This window comes from Glossina fuscipes, unplaced genomic scaffold, assembly GCF_014805625.2.
Source record: "Glossina fuscipes isolate IAEA_lab_2018 unplaced genomic scaffold, Yale_Gfus_2 0, whole genome shotgun sequence".
Classification (NCBI taxonomy): domain Eukaryota; kingdom Metazoa; phylum Arthropoda; class Insecta; order Diptera; family Glossinidae; genus Glossina; species Glossina fuscipes.
In genome coordinates, this window is record NW_023998414.1 from 42,535,807 (window position 1) to 42,549,574 (window position 13,768).

General features: G+C 32.1%; 1 protein-coding gene across 4 annotated transcripts in view; it reads right to left on the reverse strand.

The window, feature by feature from the left end:
* Positions 1-13,768, reverse strand: part of LOC119641226 (homeobox protein cut) — a 98,973-nt gene that overhangs the window by 21,889 nt on the left and 63,316 nt on the right. The gene's annotated exons all lie outside the window — the stretch shown is intronic.

Below are 13,768 nucleotides of genomic sequence, written 5' to 3' on the forward strand. Positions count from 1 at the left end.
AAAAATGTTGCGAAGGCTTCTGCAATTTCAGTTTGATTCAATTGAATTGAAAGTAATGTTATTTTAGCAAACAGAGTCTTAGTTGATTAACATCACATCCAACATCACATTTAAAATGATGGAAATATTTACAAACATTATTTAGCCGTACAATATTGTTTTAGCCATAATAGTTTTGTTTAGTTAAACTTAATCAAAAAAAAAAAACTAAGAGAGAAAAAAAAATAAACTTATTTATGCAAAGTAAAGGCAGAGAGAAAAGTCGCTCTGGTAGTCTTGATAATTGTTTAATTAGAGCTTACTCGTAATGCGTGCAATTTCTTAAAAGCAACTGTACGCTGTTTGCAGTACATCTCACTCAACAGGCAAACTGCGCATAACTTAATTAAAGAAAACTTAAATTCAACCCCAAATTATTTAGAAAAACTGACACTCGCTACAAAAATGAGTTGATTCTTAAAAAAGCTTTTAGGCTTATTTATTTACAACTGGATAAAACTCTAAAGCACCCATCATCCAGGCACACATTAAATAATTTACATATGAGTATGTAGGCGAATGTGTACTTCAGAGAACACTTAAACAATCAGAAATCAATGATATTGTCACAGAGACTTTTGTCTTTTTTTTTATTTATTTACTTTACTTATTTTTTTTTTTTTTTTTTTTTTTTGTGAGACGCATCCTTAAACACCACCACATAACACACACATACAACACTTCTTCCTTTCTTTCTTACGTTTTCTCTCTCTCTGTTCACGCAAGCAAAAATAATTTTTCATACAATATTTTAACCCTTTTTCGTATTAGCTCTTTACATGTGCTTGGATGTATGCGTGTGTTTGGCGTGAGTGAGTGTGTGTATGCGTATTTTAAAAGTTGTATATGTATATTTAAAATTTTTCTGCACGAATGAATTCTAATTCCTTTGACAAAAAAGTATGCCCTATATAAGTATTTTTGCTAAGCACCCAAAAGTATGCTATGCTTGCTATGCTTATATAAAAAGTAATGAAGAGATTTTTTTATAGATATAAATGTTGTTGCTTTTGCTGTCATTCCTTCTGCTTGTGCTGATAATGAATGCAGTTACTATTCGTGCGTGCGTGTGTGCATATGTATGTGTACGAACAGTTTAATTACTTATTGTATTGTCGGTTCGATACACGCACATATTATTTATATATATATATATATATATACATGTTTGTATTTGTGTTCGTGTACGCCAGTGCACATATGCGTATATGTCCAGGAGGTAGAAGACGTAATTTTACTTTAGCTTTTTGTAAGAGTTTCATACGTTAAAGCGTGGTTTCTGAATGTTTTGTTTGCCAATCGATTGTACGTCGTAAAGTGGCTTTGAAGTAAGTGTGAGTTACATGTGATGAGTTTGAGCGGCTGCTTGGCAATTTTGTTAATTACAAATCAGTTTTCGTATTTGTCTGAGCTGAAGCTTTAGCAATTTCGCCTTATTTGAAGAGGGTTGTTTTTGCATTTTATATATATATATATATATATATATATAGATATATATAAATATATGTGTTTTTTTGGTAACTCATGCCACGTTGGCAATACAATATAGCTTTTGTGTTCGATTTTGTTTTGTTGGTTGTATGAAATATCTTTCATTTGTGTTTTTTTATATTTTTTATTTTTGTATTTTTGTTTTTTAATAAACAACACGGACCGTCATCATTGACCGACCATTCTCAAAGATTTCATAATTTGCAAAATGCCAATGTCCAGCTTTTGCTTTTATTATATTTTTACGCTCATGTGAATTGCAGATTTACAATAAATTAAAAAAAGGGTTCTTTCTTGTTTTCTTTTTTTTTCTATTTAATAAATATATTATTTACGTGATTGGAAGGAGGCGTAAAGATGAAGCAATGGAACAGGGACCATAAGAAAATAATATAAAAAAAAAAACAGTTTAATAAATTATAAATAAATCAACGAAATAATTTATTAAAATGTTACAATAAAAAAAAAGAAAAAAAAAAAAGGATTTCTCTTAATCAAGTCTTTGTTAAATCTGAAATCAAAACGTGTTTTTAGAACTCTATGTCTTTGCTTTGCATTATGTGTGCATTCAAAGCTAAATGCGTTTGTATGTGCGTTTTATTCGAATCATGTTAGATTCTTTCTGCTACTGTATTAAGTGCCCCCTGGAGGTATTAGTTGCAGTGCCACTCAATGCAACTGAAGTGATGCTACTTACTTGCTTCTATTCGAATACAAGAGTATTTGCTACAAACAACAAATAAACAAAGACTGATACCCCAGATGACAATTGTCTACCAAACAAAGAAGAAAATAATATATATATATATATATATATATATGTATATATATATATAAAGTAAGCAGAAACAGAAAGTAAACAAGAAGGAAACCTTTCGCCCGACAAACACCGATTCTCGAATATGTAGAATGTTCAATAAGCTTACTCAGCTTGGTTTACGTCATACAAAATGCCGATATATTTTCATTTTTAATTGTTAAAAGAATCAAATCGTATTTGCGTTTGTATGAGTTGTTAAATGCAGCATACTTGCAAATGGGCAACGAAAAAAAGAAAAGCGAAAAATTTGAAAGAATAATTTCATCGACGAATATATGCATGCATCAAATGGTATGTACGTACAAGTGCTTTGTGTATTTGTCGTAAAATTTGTACTAGAGAAAAAATATTTTAACAATGTTTACTTATTATTTCATGAATTTTTTTAAGCAAATAACAACCATATAATTCCTAAGAGTATTTACAGTAACAATAATATGCACACACAAAACTCACATAAACATACATATTCATAAAAAAAATAAAAATAAAAAAATAAAAAAATAAAGATATACATATATATGTTTATCTATGTCTATATGCATGTATGTATGCAAATGTATGTAGAAAATAGTTTTATAGGATACAGAGCAAGTTCCGTTATCTCCTTTGCATTCTTCAAATTTAAAGCATATTCAACTTGTACTTAAAATTGTCAAATGTATGAAATGCTGAAGAGTCTTGGCAATGAATGGAACGGACCTGTCGCGTGGTAAAGATGAATTTAATCAAACGAATTTTTATATTTTTGTTTATTTGATGTTATCAAACAAATTCTTTAATTGCTCTCCACATTCTAGTTCTTTTTTTTTTTTTTTTTTCATAAAAGTTAAAATTCCTTTTTAATAAAACATTTATTAAAAAATAAAAAAAAAATATATATATATATAAATATTTAAAAAAAAAAAAAAAAAAAAAAAAAAAAAAGAGTCCAGTGAAATGGCCAACACAAAAATAGACATTTTTCATATTTTCTAATTCGTTAAACTCGTACTCGCTCAGTCTCTTCTTGTTCCTCATATCGCCAGCGACTAATGATGGCGCTCGTAGTGATGATGAATAAAGTAAAGTATGACATTCACTTATATTTGTTTATAAATAAAAATTGGCTTACTCCTTAACTCCTTTAATACATTTTGTCCTTCTTTTTTCCTATTACTAGTCTCCAAGTCCTTTTATGCCCTAATCCTTTTTCTGTCGGTTGTTTCATTCTTTTTTATTTATTTATTTTTTTTGTTTTATTATTATTATTTTCTTTCTATTTTTTTTTTTTTTTTTTTTTTTTGTATAAGGGTTTAGCATTTACCATCAGTCCATCATTGATATGATACCGCGCGTATGTTTGTTTGTTTTCCAGTTACATTGGCAGAAAGGGGTATGTATTTATAAAAAACCCCAAAAACCTTTCGAAATCATAATCAAAAACGTTAAAATCATAGTCTAGACAATAATTTATGAGTAAGGATATGTCGAGTAATAAGAGCGTAAGAGATTCGTTTTTGCCACTTTTTTCTCAACATTATTACAATATTTTCACTGACTAACTACAATCTCGTTCTCTTCATTTCTTAATATATATCTATCTATCTATCTATATATATATATATATATATATATATGTATGTATGTATGTATGTTGGTATATTTGTATTTAAAAGTAACACATCACAATTGTCCTTTTTTTCTATATTTTATATTTACATACATATATATGATGAGATGTGTATGAATTTATATATGTGCGTGCGTATATTGATATGCATATACGAAATGCTAGACAATGTGGTGATATCTTTGGGTTTAATAAAACCTTTATGTGTGTTCAAGTGTACCTTGGCATTTTAATTTTAAACTCACAAAAATCATAACGTATGCATACATACGTTACACAAATATACACATAAACCGATGAACACATATAACTCATTGAGACCCTCGATAAGTCTCGTTGCCATTTCTAATGGATATCCTTCCTTCCTCTTGGTCTTTGCCATTCAATGATGATTCTTTTGTAAGTCGAACTTTTTTCGGCCGTCTCATCCCCCGCTCATACAAAAATAAAGTTCTCCTTCATCTCTTTATATCTCTGCCCTGACTCCGTCAAACCGACCACTTCAATTTCAAAATATAGATTTTTGTTATATTTTTGTTTAGTAAAATGGCAACAATAACAGCAGAGTAATAACAACAAGAACAACAACAGCAACAACAGACAGTAGCCTTCATTTATATTAAGCTTTGATATGTAAAAAGAAAAATTTAAAAAAAAAATATATATAAATAAATAAAAATAAATAAATAAAAACAAAAGTCATATTCTCTAGACTTCCTCCCAACACGAACACTTGCACGATATGCTCCTTCACAAACCATACAAAACACAATGTAATCCTTGATTTTACGTTAAGCTGCGTTATTGTTTTAGCTGTTTTATTTTACATTGTTGACTGTTCCGTAAGTAGCCTTCCTTGATGGTTTTCGACTCGTTTCAGCGAAGTGTGTTTATTACAATAAAAAAAAAAAAAAAACAAAACCAAGGAACAACTTAAAAATCATTTACATATGCACAAAATTCAGAAAACTTTCTAATAACGCGAGACAGTATGATTGCAATAAAAGGATAAATAAAAATCCAACAGTATTTTTCAATAACTTTAAATGATTCTAATTTTGACTGAGAATGCATTGATATTTATTCTTTCTATGCTCATGATAATGACTATAGCAATGATGATGATGATGATGATGATGATGATGATAATAATGATGATGATGACTTATGGGTTATGGACTTATGGACTGACAGTTAATGTGGCATAAATAACACAAAAAACAGAAAAGATAAAACTACGGAAGCACACAAACACACGCACACACTGATACATATATATGAAATGTAAAGCCTTGCAATAATTCTTATGAGGTAACAATGAGGCAGAGGATAATGAACAGTGGAAAGAATCAAAACAAAGAATTGGTATTTAAACAGTTTGCTTGAAAATAAAGAGAGGTAACCAACTATCCGTTCTTCGAGGTACTGCAGCGTGAATCGCAAAGTTCAAAAAGGTGAGAAGAGTTTGCGATTTAAGAAACGTAAAAGCTATATACAAATGCATATGAGGCATGATATATGGTACGTGCGCGTAAAAAAAGGGCCGCTCCGTGGTTACGAGATTTTCAAACGGGAACGTATACCTGATCGGATAGCTTTGCGGTTAGTCTGCCCCAGAGCAATAACTTAAGGCGCAAGGTATCACAGTATAAATGATCGGATAAACGGGGCGAAATGCAAACAATATAATTGTTGAATATGTGACGACGTAGGTAATGTTATTTTACCTTTTTCATCTATAGAAGAGCGGAACCGAAGGCCCTTTACTGCTCTCTGCGATTATTTTCTATCGATCAAGCCACCTGGTTTGAGTATTTATTTTGACACGAATAACACGAACTTTGCAAACCACAACACCATAAAAATGCTTAATGAGGAGAAGTTAAAAAGCATTAACCAAAACTTGAAAGAATTTGAGAGTCAAGGAAGTGAAAAAAATAATTCGGAAACAAACTTAAATGATTTGAAGCCTATAGCTCGAAACACAAGGAAAGAAATGCTCTCGACGACATATTATAACTGATGATAAGCAAGCGACCCAAATCGTGAATGAAACCCGTCTCAGCATCGGCAGCGAAGCTTCCTTTCCCTATTTGATCGTATCCACGGTACACTTTCGAACTAGAAATATGCACCGCATTGCAACCTTTTAAAACGTAGCGAGCCTTATCACAATGCAGCGGAAGACATAAGTACAACACCTCGACGTGACCTTAATCGGTACTGACTCTTCCAAATTACAAGTCGCTTCGAGCGATGATGCGTCGTTTTTTCTAGCAGTGCTGTGTAAAGTTAATAAAAAAAGTGATCGACTTGTGATCCGCAACTGTAAGACGTTGCATTCAAATGCTGTCAGCTAAACGGGAAAGACCCATGGCAAGCAATGTTAATGCTACTCTGTATGAAAATATTTTACTTAAAAAAAAAAAAGCAGTTTTGAAGGGTTTCGGGTTAAAGCGAAAGTGTCAATGAGTTTGTCACATATTTGTTACGCATGAAACCGCACGTCGGAAAGGCTTTCAAGTGAGTTTATATGTTTCCCTTGAATCGTGGAGTTAATTAAGGAGCTTCCATTCTCAAAACTTCCAAGCAAACTTAGTCTTGAACTATTCCTTAAAATTCTCCCCAGTTCATATTTCCGCCTTCAATTACGAAAAATATGATAACTTATTATCTCTTCGAACAATGCGTCAATTTTTGCTTTAATTATCCATGCATGTTGTCCATGTTGTTGTTAGATTGGTTCAGTTCGCAACGACAAATATTATACCCCGCTTATCCCACGAACTATATGCAGCAGCATAAGCTCGACATTGTAAACATTCGTCGTGGGCGTCGACATCAATTGATCGCTTGCTTGAATGGTCTGACCCGCATACTTTTCGAGCCATCGGAATTTTGAATAGAAAGCAATAAACTGGCCAGAAAAAGAGTTTAAAGCGGTTGTGATCCCCTGCCGAGCACACAGTGCCATAATAGGGGCTACCATTAACTATAATCTTAACCTATATGGAATGGAAATGAAAAGTCGAGAGAGAAGGCCTATGAGAGCTATATGTAATCATTTAACATTTGGCTGAAACAAAAGCAAAAATCTGAAATGATTCTGATCAGCACGCTGACTGGCACGCCCGAATTTAGTAAAGTACACTTACATTCGCAATGTATATTGGCTTAAAGTGATAGATAGGGGACGATTCGCTCTCAGACGGATAATATAATTTTCTTACTTTACGTTACTTACGAGACGAATGTACTCTTATATTAAATTTCGCATGGTAAAAATTGTCTTTAGTGCGAGTAATTTTTCAATGACTTTTTGTCAATTTTATTTTATTTTTTTCTTTGTATTGCTTGTTGGCTTGGGCCGTTGTCAAAGAGAGAAATGTCAATTCACTTTAAGGCGGTGGAGATGGTGTAGTATTTTGTCTCAATATCACAAACTAATTAATTGGTGGTTATGCTTAATCGTCATTGAAATGAACTAATGTCTGGTCGGATGGATAAGTTTATCTTCTCTCTCGTTTTTGCACACAATATTTACAATATCGTGACATTTAATTTTTTGTGCTATTCTTTATGTTTCCATTCAATTCTCTATGAGGGTAAATTTTATGGATAAAAGAGAAAACAACAGTAAAAAAAAAAAAAAAAAAAAAAAAAAAAAAAAAAGGAAAAAGGAAAAAAAGAAGAACTGAGCTTATTTAATAACGGTACGCTGCAGTGTATTAAGTGCCAGCATCGTTTCCGTTACATTTCCAGAAAATTGAGGCGAAAGCAAGAAAAACTAATATAAATATATTCGAAAGCATCAATACTTCTTAGGATTCACAAGCAAAGGCATATTAACAAGTTCCAGCAGCAGCACAGTCGCTGGCTTGCTGTGTTTGATGATGATTTTGAGGATTAACTGCAGCCGCAAGTAGTAAAAATAAGATTTAATTATAAATCGATTTTAATTAAATTCCTAACTCTAGGCGATAAAAATCAGCGAAAAAGTCTACGAAAAACTCAATCTTTCGGAAAAATTATTTCCTTTTAAATATTGAAATGATAAAAATTGAAAATGATTTTTTTAACTAAGCATGGCATAGATGTAAAATGACGGCCAATAGCGACCACGAGCGAATATACTGCGAGAAATTAAAGATTTCATGAATTCTGTAAATTAAACAAAAATGCGGACTGCATGGGTACCGTAAAACGATCCCCTAAAGGATCATTAATACGCGTATACGCGTTGATTCGTTGTGATGATATCACAAAATATGAAACGGACTCGACTCATCGTAGCCTAATGATGACAAGAAATGACACAAACAACGTTTGATAAAACAATCTCATAATTAAAATACCAGATACTATTTATTATGCTAGATTAGAACGTACGTTATTCACTATATCTGGAGCATTAACCTGTTGCCTTCTTCCCGGAACATTGGGCTTTAATGGTAATTGATATATGAAAGATTTGGTGATCTTTGTTACCCTTAAACTTTTAAAAAAAAATTCAATGTTTCTTTATTACCGATTAAAATTTCACTATCGATCTGTGTCCCGGGCACCCTAGACACCTATAATGGTAACAAACAACTATAGAGAAGGTTAATAAACGCTGAAAGTGGATAAGTAACTTCATTTTTATTTAAACGGGTTAAGGGTAACAAAAAAATGATTGAATGATGGTTTCTTTGAAAGATGGCATTACTTTGTCTCACAGTGCCTGTCAAAGTTTATTTACTTCTCGCCTTTTGAAATCCTTAAGACTTACGTAAGTAAGTATTATAAGGTGCCTCGCTAAAGTGTATGCAGCACAATTTTTGACAGTGTTGAATGCGTGGAATGTGAAGAGTGTTCGTTTTCCGTCGTTGACTTGAAGGTAAATGTTGCTGAGTAATGGGTGACGGTAGAGTAAAAAGCGGACAATGGATAAATTAACGAAAACATAAACAATCGTTGTGGAGGATGTAGGTGAACCATTAAAGAGGATGATGAAGTCAACTATTCTCGCCTCTATCGTCTTTTGAGGAGGCAACATGCCAGAATGCATTCCAGATTTACATTTCAGGATAATAAAATCCGGTCTTATATTGCAAATCATGTTATGTTCATCAACGTCGCAGAATGTCCATGTTCGGCACGCAATCTATCTTGTGGTTCATATACGACGTTTCAGTTGATGTCTCATCGCCTGTTCAAGAAGAGCATTTCCTTTCTTATGACGATACTGCGAAAATCGTTTTTTCCGTAGGTTATCCCTAAAAGATCAATTGCCCAGAAAGGAAGGACAAAGTGTAGATCGAGTAATATGTGTGTGTGTCTTTGTGTATGTTTGTTTATGCAATCCTTCGAGTAAAATGGTTTTCGCCATACTACAGAAATAATTTGTTTTTATCGATCCATCCGTAGCTTCTGCGAAACGGTCTTCCAAATATTCCAGTATTCGAAAAAAAAAGAAAATAAATAAATAAAAAATCTTTTCTTTAACATATCAAGCTCAATTAAAACGTAACCATATTCTCGATTTGCTGACGATTTCTATGTTGAAAATTTGGGTACATTGGAACGACGGCTCCGAACGTATATTTTGTTATAATTTTCGCTTAGCTCACTCCACAAGGCGCAAAATTCAATTTGTTAGGTTGTAAGGCAACGACGTTCGATCGTATGTATGCGTTGCATTTAACTGCCTTCCGTATTGAGATCAGCTTTAAAGAATAATTATCCGAATAATTATCCGAATAATTTGTTGTGGCGGATCAAATTCTTTTTTTTCCCGCAAATCTATGTACAATGTACGTACAATTAATTAAACGTTTACGTGTAAATGGGTACAAGTTTATGTGTGGATAGCATGGATGATGAATAATTATGTATTTTACCAAGGTTTAATGAAGTAAATCGAAATTTAATTCACGCACAACTCAATTATATAGAATTTTCATTATGACAACTTAAAGAGCGAAACATACAAACAACATTTGTTACATGACATGCAACATTTCTTTAATATCTACCGCATTTTAAAGAAAATCAATGGCTATAAATTATAGAAAGTGTGTATATTGGTATTGGTATCCAAACATCATCATCATCATCATCATCATCATCGTCATCAATGAGACCAACAGAAAAGCGGGAAAGGGGAGAGAGCAACTCGCCGTAATCATATTTTTCAAAGAAAAAAGACACAACACAACATTCAAATTAAAGAGTTCGATATCTAGTTTAAGTTGCTGTAAACACATAAAACACTCAATCATTCGAAATTAACATATGTGCCTCACATGTATTGGCATTTGCGCCAAATAATTTGTATAAACTTACATATGCATATATGTGTACAGTGGGGCGTCGTTTTATGCGGTTCGTATATTCGCTACAAAAGCGTTTTACAATAAAAATGATTACAAATGCGGCACTTGTTGTCGAAAAAGTTTGTGAAAAATACTCCCCGACGATTCGGGCGGAGCTTGTCAAGTACATATATACACTGAGTTAGTTTAGATCCGAACCAGGCCATATGCATGGCCGTAAAATATACTCATCGGGTTTTCGAAGCGAGCTTATCAAGGACATGTAAACACTGAGTTAGTTTAGATCCGAAGGTCCTTTTTAAAACGATTATCTGGCCGCTTGCTGGTGTATTTAACTTTGCCTAGAGAAAAACACAACATTTTTATTATCATTCTACGGCAAATTGAATGAAAATTGGTGCACATATCCACAAAAACCGTAATTGAGCAAGGGAATCGAGCGAATGTCGTTCAGAATAAAAAGGCGTTTCAGGGATCAAATTGAAATGAAGCGAAATGATTCTTCTTCTGCAAGAGGATTATCTCAAATCCATTGACTGACGGCCAAGTATTAGATTCTTGTGGAAAAATTAACAACGGGCCAGTCTTACAGACATAGCTGTTATATTTATAAAATACCGGAATCGGAATCGGAAGCCAATCCAATGCCAATCGCGTTGCATTGGTTGTTTCTTTTTGCATTGATAAAGTCGGACCATATAGCCATTTTTATCGCTCTATGCTGGTCAGATTTGATTTGGGGGAAGATTCAAGTATTATTTTAAGTTTCGCTCAATTTTTAAACAGTCAGCATACAATTTACGTCAAAATTATGAGGTTTTCAGATGAGGGACATAGTCGCGTAAAATGTTAAAATAGTGAAAGAAACGAATTCATGAACTTTTAAACGATGAACGAAAAGCGATGAGATCTTCTTTTATCTGCTCAAGTAAGGAAGCAAGAAATACTCTCGCACCTGGAGTTTTGAAAACTCAAGGGAAATAAGCGAACAACTTCTGCGATCACAACGAAACACACTTTGGTACTGGGTTAACTGACCTATATTTTTTTTTTTTTTTTTAAATCTAAAATTAATGTTATTTAGTTTAAACAGACAAGTGCTATCTGCGACATTGTTCGGGATTGATTCAACATAATACCTGCTGTTGAAAGATTCCGTGTTGGCAAAGTAAGGCCAAACATGTACAGATATTTTCAACTTCATACAACTATCTCTAGGAAGTGGTGCTGTGTCGTATCAAAATAATTAAAAAGAAAAAAAGAGATAAATAAATGTATTTTATGTGATACGATATATCACATAATTGGCCCAACCGGCGACTTGTTATTGATAAACATCATGGAAATGAAGAAATGCCTGAATGGCAAACTCTTACTCTTGTTGGACTTAGAAGGTGCTGCTACTGTATCGCATGGAAATGCAGTCGATTACTATCATAATTTTCTTTTTTTTCTGTAGGATTTTTTTGTGAATTTTAAAGCTGCAAATTTTCTAAACTTTGCCCATAAGTGTGTGTCGTGTTGCTAATCAAACCGCATAACAGCAAAATCGCATAAAAAGGGGCTTTACATTACATATAATATGTATGTATATATATGTATGTATATATAGATATATATGCATGTATGTAATATATTGTATATAAACTGTAGTGCAGCCTACTAGAACTAGATTTTTCATGTTGCCTGAAGTTCTTCAATAATTTGTTTTCTTGAGGAGGACAGGGCATTTGAACTTACACTATATATATATATATATATATATATATATATATATATATATATATATGTATGTGTAATTATATACATACGCATACTTATAAACATACACATACACATACACATAAACTTACTCACTTAGTCATTTATAGAATGTGAAATAACTGAATGGCGTGAAAATGTCGAAAACGTCTTCATCAATTTTGACATTACGGTTACAGTAGAGAGTCTAGCAGGCAGCCATGCAGCTCAGTCTGCTCAGTCAGGAAGGATAGTGAGAAAATTTTTGTACTTATACGTAATTCTTCAAGTTTTGACAATTTATCATACAGTCCTCAATTTTATGTGAACTTGTAATATGTTCGCTCACCATGCATATGGTACTTGTTTTCTGTGTTTCTATATCTTAAAGGCATATATATGAACATACGAAAGTACGAATACACAAATTATGTAAAAATGTATTATTTCTGGTTAACATTTTAAGATATTTAGATAATTTCAACAGTGCGATAGCTTTAGCTGTTGTTTAGAACTATATAGATATGTTTATATATATAGATTTATGTATATATGTATGCATGTATGAATACTCGATATGTAGGCGTTATGATTTTTGAAAGTCAATTACAAGCTTGAACGGAAATTTAACATTTCAATTAGCAAACTAAGCACAATGCCATCCAGGCAGTCATCCAGTTTGTCACTCAGTTTTTAGCAGTCGATCTTAAATGATGATGAATATGGTGTTATGCTTAATTTGCATTTATACTAATAGTTCTGAGTGGGTGTCATAGTATAAGACGATGAACGATGAACGATGAACGTTGAAGACGAAAAAATTTCACTTGAAAATTTGAAAATTTCAATTGCATAATATGTTGTTTTGTATTGACAGCAGATACAGCAGTCAGTTAGTTAGCTAGGCGTTCAAACAAGTGTGATTCCAAAAGGAGGCAATTAATGAAATAATAAATAAAAAAAGAAAAGAAATCAAATGATTTTTTCAATTCCGGGAATCCTCTACAGATGGATAGATTTATTTATTCATTTTTTTTTTTTTTTTTTTTTTTCGTTTAAAGTTGAAGTTTTCTCTTCTAACTGAAATGCATGAGCATTAGTAGTGAGAGAACAATTCACAAAAAAGGGAAAAGTAATTTCACTCTAGTAATGCGTTAAAGAGCATTAAAAAATTTCTGTTTCATGTTTACATGTATTAAGTGAAAGAATGATCTATCTAGACGTTTATGATTTACTAATCATAAGGGCAAAGTTTAAATTAGATTAAATTACTATAATAAATAAAAAAAAAAAAAAAAAATTCCTGTAGACTGAATCGTTTGAGAGAAATAAGGAAATAATCAATTTAGAAAAATCTTAAAAAATATTTTATTCATATCTATCTCAAAACAATCATTTATTCAAACATAATCAACTGAAATGATTTCCATTTCATTGGTCGGTTGATTTGCAGTGCACTTCAGCTATTATAAATTATTTGACGACATTGTTGATTGTTGATTGTAATAATAAGCAACAGTGACATACGAAACAGCAAAATATTGTAACGCATACGAATCTAAATCTAAATAAACACATTCATACCGATGTACCCATTAAATAAAAAATCGAGAAATAAATAAAAAAAAAAAAATCCGGTTCATCTTTTGTAATAAAAAACCAGAAAAAAAAAGAAGAAAAAACCAACATCAACATCAGCATCAACATGAACATCAACGTCAACCTCAACATCAGCATCAGCATCAGCAT